General features: G+C 34.4%; 1 pseudogene; it reads left to right on the top strand.

The window, feature by feature from the left end:
• Positions 1–17,414: 17,414 nt before the first annotated feature.
• LOC109244751 lies at positions 17,415–20,226 on the top strand (annotated as a pseudogene).
• The last annotated feature ends 257 nt before the right edge of the window (positions 20,227–20,483 follow it).

A 20,483-nucleotide genomic window follows, 5' to 3' on the forward strand; every position in this document is an offset into this window, starting at 1 on the left:
GCAGATATCTACAGGTATAAAAGGAACTTAAACTTGCATAACTGATGGATTCCAAAAAAACGGATAACTGTCTAGACGGAGAAAAAAGGAAGGCTGCAATGCAACTCAAACGTCGCGATACTTACAACCAAATATCTCCTGCTAGAAGGGATGCGTTATTGTTATCACGGCGTATGAGAAAACAAGACAACATAACCTTGCTGAAAATGCAAGTGTTGCTGTCTCGGAGCAAGCAACATCATCTTTATACAAAGTAGGATTCCCAAAACAAACTGCGCTTATTACCTTACAAGAACCCTCATGCTCTTCTTGAAAAAGGTTATAATGTTGTACTCATTGTACCATACATATTGATAAAGTAGTCTTTCTTTTTTCCTTGGTAGAATGTGTTTGACACCTTAGTTGTCTTACATGTGTGTATAAATAAAACATTGATAATATTCTGTGCTCTTACGCTCTATTTTTCTGTAATTAAAGCTTTAGTGTACACATTTAAGCTCTTGCCTTAACAGCTGCTAGCCATCAACTTTGTGCCCGTGATAATATGGAAAAAGGAAAAGAGATATGCAATCCTCTTGTCATTCACGAAACAGGTAAGCTTACCCTTCATATTTTTTCCTCCGCAGCGTGCCATAATGGTTGCACATTACTGTTATCTCTGACTGTTTGCATATAAGGATGCACATCGGGTACATCTGACCACTGTGTTTCGACCTTAAGCACAGTTCCAACTAAAGGTTTGCACAAACTACGTCTTATAAATAATTTCTACAATTAGTGTGCCTTACAACTCCCTTTTCTTCTAATGGTAGTTCTTCAACATTCAGGTCATACATGCGCCAATAAATTCTGTCTTGCCACTAGGGAGCAACGACATGCGTATGTTTCTCTGAAAAAAGTTGCAAACTGCCAATATTGTGCTGCAAAAAGGTTTGAATACGAACCTCCAACATTTTGTTGTGGCAGTGGTTCAATAAGGCTAACCGCACATAAAATGCCAAATGAATTATCAAAGCTATACTTTGAAAACACGGAAGAATCCGAACATTTTCGAACTTACATTAGAACGTACAATAATATGTTTGCATTTACTTCTCTTGGTGTAAACTACGATAAAGAGTTGGTGAAAAGAAATTGTGGTATTTACACATTTAGAGTCCAGGGACAGATGTATCATTTCATAGATGATTTGGTTCCTTCTAACGAAAAACCAAAGAATTTACAATTATACTTTTATGATCGTGACAACGAACTAGCCAACAGAATGGCTTGTTCAACAAGAGTTAACGAATCGATAGTGCAAAAGTTGATGGATATTAAAAGTCAATCCATATACTATTTTCCTGCGATCTCTCTTAAATGTTCCGAAGTTAGCAGATTTCTATATTGCACTCAGATGTGACTCAGCCTTAGACCAACGAACATATAACTTACCCAGTGCATCAGAGATTGCAGCAATATGGGAAGAAAATTCTGGAAATACTATTTCTGCACCACATATACGAATTTATACCCATAGTAATAGAGCTCAATTAGTAAATTATTACTACGGCTGTTATGATCCTTTGCAGTATCCCTTATTGTTTCCGTATGGTGAAAATGGATGGCATTGTGGAATAAAAAAAATTACTCACATGAATAATCTGACAAGGAATAGAGCTCACTGTGAACATGAACAGCTGCCCAGCATAGAAAATATATGTTCAGTTGACGGATTTCTCAACATGGAAGCAGAATCGCTGCAAAAAGGAAAACGAAAAAGAGATACAGTATCCTGTCGAGAGTATTACTGTTACAAATTTTAAATAAGAGATAATGAAACAAACGAAGTAGTACATTATAGAAGAATATTTCAACAATTTATAGTAGACGTATATATAAAGCTTGAAACACAAAGATTAGACTTTTTCACATTTAATCAGAATTTATTTAGAATTGAAGTGCTGCAAGGAATTCTTGACATTTTGAGATATGGTGAAAGAGAAGCCTCTAAAATCGGAAAGAAAACATTTCTCCGTGTTACATTTATTGCATAAAGGTAAATTGTTTTCAAATAGGGAAAGAGGTCATTCTTTTTGGCACGGACTAAAAAGGAAATAGGTTCACATAAATTGAAACGGAGGGAGTATTTATTTGGAGTCGTTACATTAAATAAATAAAGCTATTTAAACTAAAATGCAACTTTGTATAATACAATTAAGGCTGGCATGTGGGCCGGTTCGGGCCCTAAACGGGCCAAGTGGGCTGGTTTAAACGGTCCCGGTCCCGGGCCTGTCCCTAAATAAACGGGCCTACCGGTCCAGGGCTAAACAGTCTTTTTGTAGGAACCGGCCCGGGACCGGGCACACAGGGGCGGCCCAACAAATTTTGTGGCCTGAAACCAAATTTTGTGAGGGGCCTTAACTTTTTTTTATTTTTAAGAATTATTTATTTATTTGAAGTATATTTTTCTAGTGTTTCTTAGATACGAAGTTATTAATAATTTTCTTATAATCAATAACTCCTAATAAGTCTTTATTAATTGTATATAGCTAATCTATTTAACCTTTCTTGACACATTGATGATCTTGGGTAAGATTTTATCAATTTTAATTTTGAAAACTTATTTCCGCTAAAGTGACGGTAACAAGAGTTATTAACATTATTCCATAAGCAATATAGGCATTCGAAAAAGAATCAAATCTTTTTATTTGACCGAGCGTATCAATTGAACCGCTATCTTCTAACTGCACTATATTTCTTAATACTTTTAATTCCAAAAATAAATCTAAACCATCAATATCGAATTGATTATTATGCTTTAAGGAACACTTAAGATTAAGGCATTATCTTTTCAATTTCGATCATGTAGTGATCTTAATTTTACCGCTAAATAGAAAATCAAAAATATTTTCATATGCTTCGAATTGTTCAAATCTATTTTGAAGTGGAAAAAATAGCTTTGTCTACTATGTATAAAGTAATCAACTCCAAAGGATTCTTCGAAAGATTTTGAGATTTTATTATCAACATTCTCATCAAATTGTTACTTCCTATATATCACATGTTTCTTATGAAATTCAAGTTGGATATTCATTCCAAGTGCAATTTTCTTGGCAGAAATCATAGCAGTTGCAAATCCTTCTTCTCTATACTTGTTAAAAAAATAAATCACACTTTTTCACTTCACAAAACCTTTTTTTAAACTTATACATAGCCTATTAGGCGTAACAAAAAATGGGGCCCCCATAAATGTGGGGCCTAAAGCGATTACTTTACTTGACTGATGGAAGGGCCGCCCCTGCGGGCACACGAACTCATGGTCCCGGGCTAAACAGGCAGGGCCCGTGGGCTAAGTGGGCTAAATGGGCCCAACGGCTAAAATATTGATTTATTTTTAAAAAAAATTAAATAGAAATTAGAGCAAAAGGATTAAAAAATATTTAAGGCAATGCCTTGTAAATTTATTATAGAATTGTGACCTAAATTTTTTAGTTCAAATTTAAAGACGAAAATATTGTAAAGAGATATTCAAAGCAATGCCTTGTAATTTTATTATAGCATTAAAAAAACATGGCAATATCTTTCTTAGGCTGCAATATTATGACAAAATTGACTCTCGGTAAATTGTAATAAACTATTATCGCTATCAAGAATAGTAGGTGTAGGATGGATATGGGGTTTGGTTCGGGGAGCCGGGACAGAGGAGGAGGAACAACATGACCACTAGATTCGCCACTCTTGGATTTTTCCTTATTCTTATTTTTACCAAAAATATTTTTTTAAGGAAGCCATCTTAATTAATCAAGTACAACAACAACAACAACAACCCAGTAAAATTCCATTAGTGGGGTCTAGGGAGGGTAGTGTGTACGCAGACCTCACCCCTACCCCGAAGGAGTAGAGAGGCTGTTTCCGGAAGACCCTCGGAATCAAGTAATAGCAAATAAATAAAACAAACAAAACTATAATATTAAGACTTAAGAGTTGGAACGAGTTTACCGAATTGACGAACAACTTGTTGAAAATTGATTATCGTTGAAAACTTTAAGACTTCAATTCACCAACTTCATAATTTTTTCACAAATTTTAACAACCTCAATATTTTTTTTACTATTTTTTGGAAAAAAGTAAGCAATAGTAGCAAGTATAGAAGAAAATTAGAGAGAGATTGTGACAGATTGATATTGATTTTGTAAGAAAAATAAAAGAATGAGTGGGTATTTATAGTTAAAAATAGGGAAAAAGTGTAATTATAAAAATTTGGGGTTAAAATAAAGTTGGGGGGAGGGGAGGGGTTAAATGGCTATTTTCTAAATAGCCAATGACTGTTTTTTTAAATAGCCAAAAGGCTATTTTTTTATAAAAAAAATTAATCGTTGGGCCAAACGGTCCCGGTCCTAACGATTCAAGGGCAAGAACCAGCCCACGAGACCGGCCCAGGCCCACCTCTAGCGGTCCTACCGGTCCCAGCCCACTTACCCCACTTGGCCCGCGATCCCGAGCCGGTACTGGGCCCTGACCGGCCCACTTGCCACACTTAGGTACAATGCCATAGTGTCTTTTAATTCAATAATAGCCAAGACGAATGGAAATAAATTCCATATCCAAGATAAAAAGTCAATAATCATCATATTAAGAAAGGTAAAATAGAAAAAGATTGATTCCAAGATGCTGGGATAAAACGTACTTTTCTTTTATTTATTGTTATTATTATCGTGTAAGAATTCCCCCTCTATACCTACTAGTTACGTTTGGCCCGTGCTGCGTCTGGGCCCAATTTTTACGTTGAATTTTTCTTGTTACAGACAGATTAGTCAATGTATAAGTTAAATTTTATTCAAAATTATTTTTCCTGCATAATGATCAATTATATCTAGTGCTAAAAAATTAATTTCAGGTCTTCGGCCAATATAAGTTAAGCAAATTGTAGCATCTTTGAGGCTTCTTTTAACAATTCATTTATCTTTTTTTCTTTTAAATTATAAAGTAAGCTTATGGAGTTGTCGATATAATGTGATAAATGAGTTGAAACAAACGAATATAAGACATTTTTCTAATAATCAAGTGTAACATTTCCTTCTGTGATTTTCTATTGAACTTTTTTTCATATTAAACCAAATAAAAGCCTTAAGTTCCTTACAGGTATCCATAGAACTGGCCAAACTTTGTGACCACTACCATAAACACATCGTACTTCTAAAACAAATAGAATTTTTAGAGAAACAATCAACCAAACATTTTATCTTTCTGTAAATATTTCTCAGAATTTTTTTTCAAAATATTGTCTGAATGTCCGTTGGTTAAAAGAAAGTTCAGAAAATCAGGTTCAGAACCTAAGCTATTCCAAATACGCTTTTACAAAATTAAACCACCATCAAATCGAAATGCTACCTATGTTGACAATTGAATGGCCTTGTATGTTACTATTCTAAATAGGTACTTACATAAATAGATATAGGGATATTTTCACAGATAATCGGATAGATTCACTATTTATTTTTTATAACAGATATATATGGATTATAAAGTGATTATATATAAATTTTATATATTTTTTGTATATATATATATATATATATATATTTTATGTTTGTTATGCACAAAAATTATATAAATTTTATACACTTTTTCGGCTAGCGAATATAAAATAGTTTCTGGCGCAGGTTTAAGTAAAAAAAGCCCAAAAAAATTTGTTGAATTACCACCGCATGATCTATAAATTGCATTAACAATAATTACTTTTATTCAAACTAAATATAATATCATAGGAATAACAAATACATGAATAAATAAATTCTATTGAAATGTGGCGTTTAACTTTGATGAGATAAATTTTACGATAAAATTAATTTCGAGTTTGAGGCTTATTTTCCAATTCAAAGAGTAACTTTTTTCTAAAAACGTAGTTTAATAAAATTTCGTGGAGAAATTTTATTGACTAATTTAATCTTTTATTATACAATTAACAATTCAATTAAATCGGGGCCCACTTTTTTCGAGAACCGAAAATCTTACACGGTAAATCATGCAAAATGTAGAGTCCGGAACCTTTTTATTGTCTTTTTGGACAAATGTAACGTTAATAAGTATAAAAAAAAATATATTTCTATATATAACACCGAAATTAAAACGCTATACCTTAACGGTAACTTTTGCCGTTAGGGTATAGCGTAAAGAATAATCACGATATACCCTCTGACGATTTGACTGTCAGGTTTAGCGTACATAATTCATACGCTATACCTATAGCGTTAAAGAATTCATACGCTATACCCCTGAAAGTGTTCTTTTGGTTACTTTATCTTCTTGTTTTTTTTACAATAGGCTACAGTGTTGATGGACTGTCCCTCTTTCTTTCTCTTATGGCATTATTAGTTGGCCTTGGGACTTGAAATCACAGAGACCTAAACCTTATTAGAATAATGGAATCTCTTCCACACTTTGCTTTATAAAAAGTCCTAGTACTCTATGTTTAAGCAACAAGAGTAACATTATTTAAATTAATAAAAGAGACACTGTAAGAGGTGAAATGATTTGTATTGATTGGGTTGGTTTTTCTAGGTGTTATCAAATGGAGAGCCAATTAACTATATATATACAAATATAAATAACTCATTTTCTTCTCCCTTTTTTTCAAAAAATAGATCTCATATTATTAGGTTTTTTCACTTTTAACCCGTGTCAGAAACTATTTACATATGGTAGTTGAAAATGTATATAAAATTCATATAATTTTTGTATATAACATACATAATATATATATATATATATATATATATATATATAAAATATATATTTTTCGACTATTATTTTAAGAACGGTTATACAATAATATTTTCTCTATAATTAATATTTCTATACGCGTATAGAAATATTCTAAAAGCAAAGTGTGGAAGAGATTCCATTATTCTAATAAGGTTTAGGTCTCTGTGATTTCAAGTCCCAAGGCCAACTAATAATGCCATAAGAGAAACAAATTGGGACAGTCCATCAACACTGTAGCATATAATAAAAAAACAACAAGATAAAGTAATCAAAAGAGGGGTATAGCGTATGAATTCTTAACGCCATAGGTATAGCGTATGAATTCTGTACGCTAAACCTGACAGCCAAATCGTCAGAGGGTATATCGTGATTATTCTTTACGCTATACCCTAACGGTAAAAGTTATCGTTAAGGTATAGCGTTTTCAATTTCGGCGTTATATATAAAAATGTATTTCTTTTCTTTTTTTACACTTACTAACGTTACATTTATCCAAAAAGACAATAAAAAAGTTCCGGACTCGCAAAATGTAGATGGAGGGCCCACTTTTTCGCAAGCTTATCCACACATAACAGAGGCTATTACAAGATTTTGAAGAGAAATGTGGGCAAAGTTTAGGTGGGACCAACGTTGGATTATACTCCTCAGAACTACTAATATCTCTGGAATGGAAGTTTGATTTACAAAATTGCGGCTGAATGATTGAAAAGGCAATATTAACCCTGTGAATGCCAGCAAGCATACTGAGCTGGAAGAGTATTATAGGGAATAAAGTGAATTGACTTGGTTTTTTTGTCAGTTCACTTTGACCGGAAGCTCCTCAACATTCTCGCTTATTAATACTAGTAACTAGTAACTAGTAAAGTAATATACGTCTTCAAGCATATACTATAATACCTTTTCATAATCCCCTCGATCTAGATTAAAATATACGGTTTAAAAATCGCAGCCCTACAATAACTATAATAAGGAAAGTCACATCTTTAACTTTCCTCCGCAATCTCTGTCTCCTGTCACTGGGGGTGTATCAATTTTTAGGTTTTTTTTTTAATAAAGTTGTAGGTTTTATATAAATCAATAATATAGTTAAGGTAAAAATTTTATTCCATGAAAATAAATCGAAAAAAATCGAACCGTACCGAATAAATTTACGTATGAAAAATATATTTATGTATGAAGTTCAAAAATAATAAAGCTTTAAATTTTTCCTTGGACATTGGAGTTATGAAAACATTTACAAGCCAACAAGTAATTAAATTCAAAATTCTAATGCTACTCCTACTTAAACTAAATTATGCAAGACACAAAGTATTCTAGCGATTATGAGTAGCAAACTACAGTGTATTGTATATGTTTCCTTTCTTATGATTTAGATTTATCTTTTTGAATATTTAATCTTTCATAGACATTATTTTTGAGTCCCAACTTGATTAATATCTTTTTACTAGTATGATTTATATTTTCTTTGTCTTTACTTAATTTCTTTTACGCTGCTATAGAATAGTTGATGGATCACATTTCGACCATCTTTCATGTTTTCTTAATTTATCATCTTTTAAACAGTAAAAGTTTCTAGATAGTTTTGCTAAGTTCTTCAAAAGTACGTATGTTATTACATTCTATTTCTACTAGTGACTTTTACATGACATTTAAGAAAATATTGAAAATTAATTAAATCGTACTGATACCGAAGAGAAACCGATATGGTTGGGACGGTTTCGAAAAGTTTAATTTTGGTTATAGATAATAGGATAAGAAAAATTGGTATGGTATATATGTTTTTTAAAATAACAGGTGGAACCATTGACACCCTTACCCGTCACTATAAAAGCTTCACTCACTGTCCACTCTGTTCCTCGCCGTGAAACTCGTTCTTCAGTTTCCATTTATATCTTTCTGTCGGTGGTTTCCGGCGAGTTTGTTAGTGTTAAGTATGGGGTCGGCATTGTTGTCGGATCTCGGTACAGAGATCGTAATTCCGATTTGCGCAGTAATTGGAATTGTGTTTTCGCTAGTACAACCCTCGTCTCGCTCGTGAAACTGTCGCCCGGACACGGAGGTTCTTCACCTAAGAAGAATGGATACAACGACAGCTTGATTGAAGAAGAGGAAGGTATCAACGACCAAAATGTCGTCGTTAAGTGCGCGGACATACAGAACGCTATCTCCGAAGGTGAAAATGTACTCTCTTTTAGATCAATTTTTATTCGTGAAAGACCTAGTTGTACTCATAGTTGTTGTCTATAGCTTCTCTTTCCTATTCAATCAGTAGTTTTTTTTATGGAGCTTAGCGTGTTAGCTGGTAAAGTGGAGTAAAATGAAAAAGGAAGTGCTAAATATTCTCCGTGTGCTCCTTTTGTCTTAGTTTAGGACTCTGACTTTCAGTATGATTGAAATCAGATGCCTTTATCATATCTTTTGTTTAGATCATAATTTAGGCAGAGTTCATTTTTTTTTTTTTTTTTATGGTTGGGATTTCACCGGTGGGATTTCACTTGGTCGTTGTTGTTGTTGCAGCCTCAGTACTGCTATGCGTATCCATCACACAAGTGAATATAATGATGAAATATTATACGACTGTGGTTAATAATTAATGATATGCTGCCACTCGCATTAATGATTTCCTGGCAATTCCATGTCATTTGTAGTCGTCCACTTTAAAAAGTAAAAGAAATGAAATGGCCAGTTCTTATAGTATATTTGTGCCCTGGTCGATAATACTTGTTTTGATTAAGCAAACCCATGTGATCATCTGAGGAGAAGCATTTTCTGGGATTGTCATGTAAACATACACTTTAATTTACACCAGGATCTTTAACATGATAATCTTACATAAAAATCGTTACAGAAAATATATCTGAAGCGGAAGCCATTATCGTGAAGTGGAACCGTTAACTGAAATTAGTTTCTCGCCCCTTGCCCTAGCTTTACGTTACCCCCGCCTTTAGTGATGGGAAAGAAGAATAGAAAAATACGGTAACCCTAATGGGTGGGAAGATGACCAGTTTATAAAGGTTCTCACTTAATCCGGTACGTCCATCAAGTAACTGATCGGACGGATGAGATTTGCTCATTAATTAAATATTAATTACGGGCCTTAAACCTATTGGGCCACCAATATACGTAGGAAAATCTTACATTCTCCCACTTGGCCCAATAATCACATAATATTAATATTTAATAATATAAGAACATTAGTTGCGCATAAATAAATCTCTTCTATAATGTCCATCATAAATACTATAATACGATATACTAAATGTGAGTTATGGCGGTTATATATAATTTCTCTACATACTCCCTTCCATATACTACAACATTAGAAACTCATCATAACATGTCCATAAGCTATAAAATATTATGATCCGCAATAATGTCTCATTGAGACATCCCGTAATATCTCAAAACAATAATGTGTACACCATTATGAGAAACAAGAAATTATTAATGTATCACATAAATGAGCTCAGAGTGTCAAAATATCATAAATACATCAATCATAAATACAGCCAAGACCCATTCTATGTAAATGTTCTTTAAATATCTTTGGCTGTAAACCTTTCGTTAATGGATCTGCAATCATGAGATCAGTTCTAATATGCTCAAGTGACACTCTTTATTTCTGAACTTCCTCCTTGACGGTAAAGTACTTTAATTCCATATATTTGGCACCTTTGGAGTACTTATCGTTCTTGGAGAAGAATACCGTTGCAGAATTATCACAATAAATTTTCAGCGGCTTGGTAATGGTGTCGACAACCCCAAGTCCTGAAATAAAGTTTCGCAGCCATAATGTATGAATTGTGGCTTCAAAACATGCCACAAATTCTACTTCCATCGTGATATAGCAATGACAGACTGTTTGGCACTCTTCCACGATATTGCTCCTTCAGCTAATTGGAACAAATAACCAAACGTAGACTTTCTAGTGTCAATACATCAAGCGAAATCTGAATCCGAGTATCCAACAACTCCCAAATGCTTGGATCTCCTATACATGAGCATGTAATCCTTTGTTCCTTTCAGGTACCTCAAGACTTTCTTTGCAGCTTTCCAGTGACCAATTCCTGGGTTACTCTGATATCTTCCCAACATTCCGACCGCAAAACTAATATCCAGTCTTTTGCAAGTCTGAGCATACATCAGACTACCAACAATAGAAAAGTAAGGAATTGATTCAATTTCTTTTCGTTCTACATCATTCTTAGGGCATTGCACGAGACTAAATTTGTCCCCATTTTGAATTGGAACAATTCTTGCCAAACAATTGTTCATGTTAAATCTCTCTAGAATTCTTTCGATATAGCCTTTCTGAGACAATCCTAATAATCCTAGTGATCTATCACGGAATATTTCTATTCATATCACAGAGGATGTCTCACCCATATCTTTCATTTCAAAATTCTTAGAGAGAAAATCTTTAGTCTCACGCGATATGCCTAAATCATTAGCAGCAAGTAGAATATCGTCAACATATAGGACTAAAAATATAAACTTGCTCCCACTGATCTTTTGGTATATACACCGATCAACGGTATTTTCCACAAATCCAAAAGATGTTATGGTATCATTAAACTTTATATACCATTGTCGTGAGACTTGTTTGAGTCCATATATTGACTTCTTTAGTTTACACACCATTTGACATTTTCCTTTAGTTTCGAAACCCTCTGGATGGTCCATATAAACTTCCTACTCGAGGTCTCCATTAAGAAAAACAGTTTTCACATCAATTTGGGGTAACTCTAAATCATAATGAGCCACCAAAGCCATAATAATTCTCAATGAGTCTTTCTTTGATACCGGTGAAAGGGTCTCTTTTATAATCAATGCCTCCTTTTGAGTAACCCTCTGCAACAAGTATGGCTTTATATCGTTCAATATTGCCATTTGAATCGCGTTTGGTCTTAAAGACCAATCTATACCCGATTCTTTTAGAACTTTCTGGGAATTCAACGAGATCGCAGACTTTATTATATTCCATGGATTTTAACTCTTCCTTCATGGCATCAATCTATTTGTCAGACTCATTACTTTCTATGGCTTGTGAAAATGAAATCGGATCCTTATTAAGACCAATGTCAAAATTTGACTCTTGCAAATAAACCATGTAATCATCCGAAATAACCAATTTTCCAACTCTTTGAGATTTTCTTAATGTCATTTCTTGTGGTTCATTTGTGTCAGATATTTGTAAGTTAGTTTCTTCATGAAGTGTTTCATCCAAATGTTGCTCGGTGTTGTCAAAGTGTTCTTCAACAACTGGAACAATATTTGGTATTTGTGTGGAAGTAGGCACATTCGTGGTAATGGAACATGGCCCCTCACCTCTTTTGTTTCCACACTTTGTTTTTCAACACTCCCACTAACTTTACCATTCTCAATGGATCTTGCATTATCGGTTTCAATAATTCTCAAACTATGGTTTGGACAGTAAAACACATACCCTTTAGATTTCTCCGGGTAACCAATAAAGTAACCACTTACTGATCGAGAATCTAATTTCTTTTCTTGTGGATTATAAACTCTAGCTTCCGCTGGGCAACTCCAAACATGCAGGTGCCTTAAACTAGGTTTCCTTCCTGTCCACAGCTCAAAAGGAGTCTTTGGAACTACCTTACTAGGAAACCTGTTTAATAAATATACAACGGTTTTAAGAGTATACGTCCACAATGATTTGGGTAATGAGGAATTACTCATCATGCTCCTAACCATATCCATAAGTGTTCAATTACGCCTTTCTGCAACACCATTTTATTGAGGTGTTCCTGGCATAGTATACTGTGCACATATGCCATGTTCCTCGAGGAACTTTGCAAATGGACCTGGACATTGTCCTGATTCATTATATTTTCCATAATATTCACCACCTCTATCTGACCTAATGATTTTCACCTTTTTATCTAACTAGTTTTCGTATACGCGCGTTGCGCGTGTATCTCCGTCTTAGTAAATGGATAATTTTAAAAAAATTACATAAATATTATATTAACAAATTGTGTTTGTTATAGAATAGAAGTTGAAAAATATTAGTTGCTAAAAATAGTGATTGTTAATTTTATTTAGCTAACTCAATAAAGGAACAATAATAATATAAGCCCTCAATCTTTAATCTTAAGTTCATTTTAGAAGATACAAACAAAATCAAGAAATCTTCTGTTCTCGCAAGCAAAAATTAAATTGTTCTATTTCTTTGTTCAATAACTAATATTATAGAAATTATAAACAACTCAATGATTTTTTTTTATTTTTTTTTTTGTTGAGAATTTGGCCAAATAAGCTATATGTTAGAGAAACGAGGGTGGCGAACATTGTCAATTAGGTTAAGTTTTATATCCAATTGAAAAAATCATTATAGAGCATTAAGGTGCAGACAACGTATTTTATATATGTATCAATTATGTATCAAACAGCATGCTGCATCCCTTACCAGAGTCCTTCTTTTTAGAAATTTTCGATGTCCTCGCCCTCTTCTTCGGATATAGATTGTAGAGTGAGTAGAGTAACTCAATTAAAAATAGTAAGACAAAAGAGACGCCCTAACAATTAAGGATAATAACTTAGTTTCTGCTGGGTCAAGAATCTCAAATCAATTTACCCAACTAAATATCATTAGGATGAACTTTTTAAAAATTACATAATGATATATGAACAAAAAAAATTAGCGGCAGAGCTACTTATAGTAAAAAAAAAAACACATACGAAATTAAGCCTGATTCTAGCTACTGGGTTGGCTGATAAATTTCTGCAACATTACTGCTCATGTCATCCTGATATTCCCGAGAAGCCACTCACATTCTTGTTGATCTCTTCCATTGGAATACCACTATCTATCTATCATAGTTCCTATCGGGTTTGAATTCCACAACTTTAAGTAGTACTCAAGTGTCCATTGTTCTATCTCCCAACCTCACAATAGTTTTTCAAACTCAATTAAGAAGAGTTAATCACCAAGATAATAAAATAAAATAATATTTTCAAACTATCAAAGATAGTCAATAACCAACAGAATAATGTGACTTTTCAATAAGATGTACCAGTTATAAATTAATTAAGTTATAGCAGAAGATGCACTATATCTTGAAAAAATTTATCCAAATAAAGTATAAACAACGAATATTAGAAAAAGAGACAAAACATACCTAGTCGAGAAAAATGGCGGAAAAAAGAAAAACCGTAACCATAGCAGAAGAGTTCCAAAGACAAAGAATTGAGTACTCGTGTTCTATTAACTTATATATTAGTGTTTTATTCTTTTTACCCTGGATTTATATAAGGAAATATTCTAGTAATTAATTTTAAAGTCCTACGTATTAGAACTTACTATATAGTTCAAAAATATTCCAAATAAAAAAAGATGTAACAACTAAATTTTAGTTGATTTCAAATCCCTAAATATTAGGGAAATAATGAAATTACAAGTTCATCTAGTTTGAAATTTATTTTTAAAGGGTAAAAAAGGCGAACGACGTTTCGCTAAGGGCCTTCGTGCTTTTAGTATAGTATAGATTGCCTTTCAAACTCATTAACAAATACTTTGAGAGCATCTGTTGCTTGAGATTTTTCTTTCAGCAAATAGATGTATCCATAACGTGAAAAGTCATCGATAAAAGTGATAAAATATTTTCTCCGCCAAAAGATGGAACATCAAAAGGTCCACAAATATCAGTGTGTATAATTTCAAGAAGATGGGTGCTTCTTGTGGCACCTTTCTTACTATGCTTGGTTTGCTTTCCCTTAATACAATCCAAACATATATTAAGATCAGTAAAATTTAGATTCGGAAGAATCTCATTCTTTACTAATCTTTCTAACCTTTCTTTGGATATATGACCCAAACGTCTATGCCACAAATAAGCAGAACTTTCATCTGATGAACTACGTTTAATTCCAACATTATGTTGAACAGTAAGAAGGGATTCAGAAAAATCAATATCGAGTTTCAATTTATATAAACCATCACTAAGAATACTAGAACCATAAAAAACAACATTCTTATATAAATTAAAACATCCATTTCCAAACTTTAAATCAAATCCAGAAACATCAAGTCTTGAAGGAGAAATCAAATTCCTCAATACTGAAGGTACATAAAGAGTCTGTAATAGATCAAGGTGACATCCAGTCTCCATGATCAAACGATAAGTCCCTATGCCTTCAATTGGAGCCTTCATACGATTTTCCATGAACAAGAAATTCTTATTTGGATTTGTAGTTTGGATCGTAAGGAATCCCTGCAACGTAGTAGATACATGAGCAGTTGCACCAAAATCAAGCCACCAAGTATTATTAGGAACTTCTACTAAATTTGATTCGAAACATACAAAAGCACTAACGGTACCTTTCTTTTCGAACCAAGCTTTACGTTTCAGGCATCTTTCTGATAGTGCCCTTCCTTGTTACAGAAATGACACGTATCTGACTTATGTTCCTTGTTAGCATCCTGTGGAGCTTTAGCAGGTGCTTTCTTCTTCTTGAACTTGTTGGCCTTCACTGTAAGTCCTTTACCAGCTCCTTGACCCATGAGGTTAATTGAATGACTCCTTTGTTTCTTAAGTCTTGACTCCTCTTGAGTAAGCATATTGGACAATTCACTAACATTCCACTTATCCTTAATAGTGTTATAGTTAATTTGAAAAGGTCCATAGTCAGGAGGCAACGAGTTCAGAATAAATTGAACCAAGGAGTCATCAACTTTCATCCCCAAGGTCTGAAGTCTTGCTGCAATGTTAGTCATCTCGATGATACGATTTTGCATACTACGCGACCCATCAAACTTCATGGTCGTGAGTTCAACCATTAGTGTACCAGCTAGAGACTTATCTGCAGAACGAAAACGTTCTTCCACAAACTTCAGGTATTCCCAGGCACTTTCTGTTTGTGTAATAGTACTCTTAATATTGTTGGCAATACTCATTCGCATAAACATAAGGCTCGGCATGTTAGAGCGTTCCCATGCTTTATGCAAAGACTTCTCATCCGCACTGCTCATATCAGTAATGGCGCAGCGGGCTTATCATTCAGCAGAGCCAAGTCAACATCCATTATACCTAAGTGGAACTAGACTTGTTATTCAGAGAAGTTCAATCCATTGAACACAATAACAGACGAAGCATGCGAATGAAGAGGAATAGCTGCAAAATAGATAATACATGCTCGCAAATCAATATGGATTCAGTAAAACAATTAAAGCATATCACAATTCTCCTTTGGGTAAATACTACGACACGCTATCATAATTTAAATGTCATTTAGTCTTTAATAGGTAATTAAATATTTTTAACCAAACATATATGACATCTTTGGACAGACAATATATATTTGACTAAAGAATATTAATTTCCCCCATCATACTCACTATTCATAGAATAATTGATCCACCTTTGGGTAAATCCTTAACTTCTAGCAATAGTGAAAATTAATTTATCCATTTATTTTTCAATAATAGGCATTCTATTAGTTTCATGGATAAACTACAATTTTATGTATGCATATTTTTCATAAACATACTAGTTTGGTCACTTTGGCGACTAACAAACTATATAAACATAAATGCACACATAAAATAAATATCTAAAGATTTTATGCATGTGAATATTTCAAAACATTCTAGTTTGATCACTTTGGTGACTAACAAATTATATAAACATCAATCAATACATGCATAAAATAAACATGAATTTAATATATGTGTAAATTTAAACATTCTATATTGCTTTAAAAACACATACATCAGTTAGTATCTTTCGGTATTGCACAGTGTGGGAAGTAAGGGCAATCATTACATAATCTTCAAAATTATGGTCGAAAACTTGAGATAAAACTTTACTACCTTAATGATTGAATTATTTTTAAAGCACTAATTACTTAAAAGAATAGCTTTATCACCTGAACTGTTCAACGTAATGGGCTAAACACCTTTACAGATTTAAACATTGTATAACTAGATATGTTCACTTAGTGGCTGTAAAAGGTTAACCCAAAATAATCTTGAAAGGATTTTCACAAATTCGGGGACTTACCTTTAGAAAATATCGATAATAATATGCTTCCATGCCACTAGGTTCAAGTCCTTTAAAAAATCCTTTTTTTAAGCACAAATATAATTTTAGGCCTAGTCCGCCGTCACTAAGGTATGCACAAATTCAAAGGCAGCCGTTCTCTTTGTCGGCGTACAATACCAGAACCCATCTTTCTAATCGTTCTATTGAGGATTGAAATATACGAAATTCTTTTATGAAGATTAACTATTCAAATATCCACGCTCTGATACCACATGTAAACATACACTTTAATTTACACCGGGATCTTGAACATGATAATCTTACACAAAAATTGTTACAAAAAACATACCTGAAGCAGAAGCTATTATCGTGAAGCGGAAGCGTTAATTGAAATTGGTTTATCGCCCCTTGCCCTAGCTTTAGCCTTTAGTGATGGGAAAGAAAAATAGAAAAATACGGTAACCCTAGTGGTGGGGAGATGACCAATGTATAAAGGTTCTCACTTAATCCGGTACGTCCATCAAGTAACCGATCGGACGGATAAGATTTGCTCATTAATTAAATATTAATTACGGGCCTTAAACCTATTGGGCCACCGATATACCTAGTAAAATGTTACATGTCATGCTAGTGCTATGTGTAATGTAGCCTAGGGGGTGTTCTATGTATCATTTACTGTTGACTCGCCTTTATCATATTTCTGTTTCCAATGTCTTTCCTTATCTCCTGTTTTCACTCTTTACTCACACATATAAGCATTGGTATAGACTACATCCTCTTGTTTGGACATAAAATCTTTTGAGTTTACTAGTATCTAATACTAATGTGATTTGCTAATTGTGGCAGGGCAACATCCTTTATTTTCACTGAATATCAATATGTGGGTATCTTTATGGTTGCTTTTGCAATCTTGATCTTCTTTTTCCTCGGCTCTGTTGAAAGCTTCAGTACCAAGAGCGAGCCATGCACTTACAACAAGGAGAAGATGTGCAAGCCAGCCCTTGCAACGGCCATCTTCAGCACAATATCCTTCTTGCTTGGTGCTGTCACTTCAGTTGTTTCTGGTTTCCTTGGGATGAAAATAGCAAGGTATGCAAACTCAAGGACAACTTTGGAAGCGAGAAAAGGTGTTGGTAAAGCTTTTATTACTGCATTCAGATCTGGTGCAGTAATGTGTTTCTCCTTGCTGCCAATGGCCTCTTGGTGCTTTTTATTACAATTAATCTCTTTAAGCTATACTATGGTGATGACTGGGAGGGCCTTTTTGAGGCAATTACTGGTTATGGTCTTGGTGGATCTTCCATGGCTCTTTTTGGTAGAGTTGGTGGTGGCATTTACACCAAGGCTGCTGATGTTGGTGCTTACCTCGTAGGGAAGGTCGAAAGGAACATCCCAGAAATCCTGCTGTAGGCTACACGATTGCTTCATGTGTAAACTCTGATATCCAGAAGAGAACTTGTCTGATAATTTTATCCTTCATGTCTTTGCAGGTGATTGCTGACGATGTTGGCGATAATGTTGGGGACATTGCTGGAATGGGTTCTGATCTTTTTGGCTCGTATGCGGAATCATCTTCTGCTGCTCTTGTTGTCGCTTCCATCTCGTCTTTTGGAATTAATCATGAATTCACTGCAATGTGTTATCCCCTGCTCATAAGTTCTATGGGAATTCTTGTTTGCTTGATAACCACCCTTTTGGCTCTGACTTCTTTGAAATTAAGGCTGTCAAGGAAATTGAACCAGCCTTGAAGAACCAGCTTATTATCTCAACTGCTCTTATGACGGTAGGAATTGCAATTGTTACCTGGACTTGCCTTCCATCTTCCTTTACCATCTTCAGTTTTGGGACTCAAAAGGTTGTAAAGAACTGGTAAGTATCAAGTTCTTCTTTTGAAACTTTTTAGCTTTTTGATTGGACACCAATCTCCCAATGTGGCTGGATCAGGCCTGGCATTTTCTAATCAATCTTGTTATGTTATGTATTTCAATTTCCATTTTTTCGCCTTATGTTTTGACCTTTTTTCATTTGGTTTCTGAATTTGCGCAGTATGGTTGTCTTTTTTCAGTAGAATCAGTATTGAACAATTATCGTATGTTGTTATTGCCCAGGCAACTGTTTCTATGCGTGGCTATTGGTCTTTGGGCTGGACTTACCATTGGATTTGTCACAGAGTACTACACTAGCAATGCTTACGGGTGAAAATTAGTAGTTTGTCTTCATACTGTGATTTTCTATTCTTGTTTCGAAGATGTACTTTATTGATCGCTTCGTCTTATGTTTTTTTTCCCGTTGTTTCTATTGCAGCCCCGTCCAAGATGTAGCTGACTCCTGCAGGACTGGAGCTGCAACCAATGTTATTTTTGGTCTTGCTCTTGGCTACAAGTCTGTCATCATTCCTATCTTTGCCATTGCAATAGCTATCTTTGTCAGTTTTACTTTTGCTGCTATGTATTGTTTCGCTGTTGCTGGTCTTGGAATGTTAAGCACCATTGCTACTGGATTGGGCAATGATGCATATGGATCTATCAGTGATAATGCTGGAGGTATAGCTGAGATGGCTGGCATGAGCCACCGGATCCGTGAAAGAACTGATGCTCTTGATGCAGCTGGAAACACCACTGCTGCTATTGGAAAGGTTTGTATCTTTTTTATTTGTTTTGCTCTCCTTCCTACACATGTTGCTTGTCCATATTTACGCAAAAGCGTGGCAATAAATTTATCTGGAAATCAGAATCTTGTCACAATGATGCATGTTGTATTCGATTTCTTTTTCGTTAATCGGATTTGTGATTAGAATTTCATCTTTTGCATTCTGATAATGGAAGTTTATTCAACATTTCTGCATCAAACACCGGTGGTGCATGGGACAATGCCAAGAAGTATATTGAGGTAAAGAGTTCATATCTATGCGCTGATTATTTTATTTTATTTTTTTGATTTTTTGTTAGACAGTCTAAAGTCTTTTAACTATTGAGTCTGTGCCAGGCTGGTGCTTCGGAGCATGCAAGGACCCTTGGCCCAAAGGGTTCGGAACCCCACAAAGCTGCAGTTATTGGTGACACCATTGGTGACCCTTTGAAGGACACTTCAGGTCCATCACTCAATATCCTAATCAAGCTGATGGCAGTAGAGTCGCTTGTCTTTGCTCCATTCTTTGCCACTCATGGTGGTCTACTTTTCAAGATTTTTTAAGGAGAGAGTTGGGAGACTTAGGAGCCCTATTAGTATTTCCTTTTGTCACCAACCTTTCTACTCTGATTACCCCTAGCATGGGATTTTTGAGTTAGTTCTTAGCTAGTCAGAGGTTTTATTTTTGATGAGAAGATGATGACGACAACACAACTAGTTAATTTGTGCTAGTCTTGAGATAGAAAGTTTTTAAGTTCTCCTCATACATCAGTAGGCCTAGTTTTTCAGTTTTTTCCTGTAATGTCATTGCTCACGTTTAGTACTATGTTCTACCTTTATTCTGCTACACAGGGCAGGTTTCCAATTTTGTGCCTTTCATTTGTTAAGTAATGAAAGACAGGTTTCCAATTTTTCAGTTTTCCAGTTTTGTCTGTAATGTCATTACTCGCGTTTAGTACTACGTCCTAAACCTGAAAACAACCCCAAGAAGAAGGAATTGTTAAAGAGAAATCAAGAACTTTGAGATGGCAACATACAACAAGAAAGAACAAGAAAAGGATAACATAAGAAAACAGGCAGTGCTGGAATCCGGATGCCCGGGCT

Source organism: Nicotiana attenuata, unplaced genomic scaffold (genome assembly GCF_001879085.1).
Source record: "Nicotiana attenuata strain UT unplaced genomic scaffold, NIATTr2, whole genome shotgun sequence".
In the NCBI taxonomy this organism is placed as follows: Eukaryota; Viridiplantae; Streptophyta; class Magnoliopsida; order Solanales; family Solanaceae; genus Nicotiana; species Nicotiana attenuata.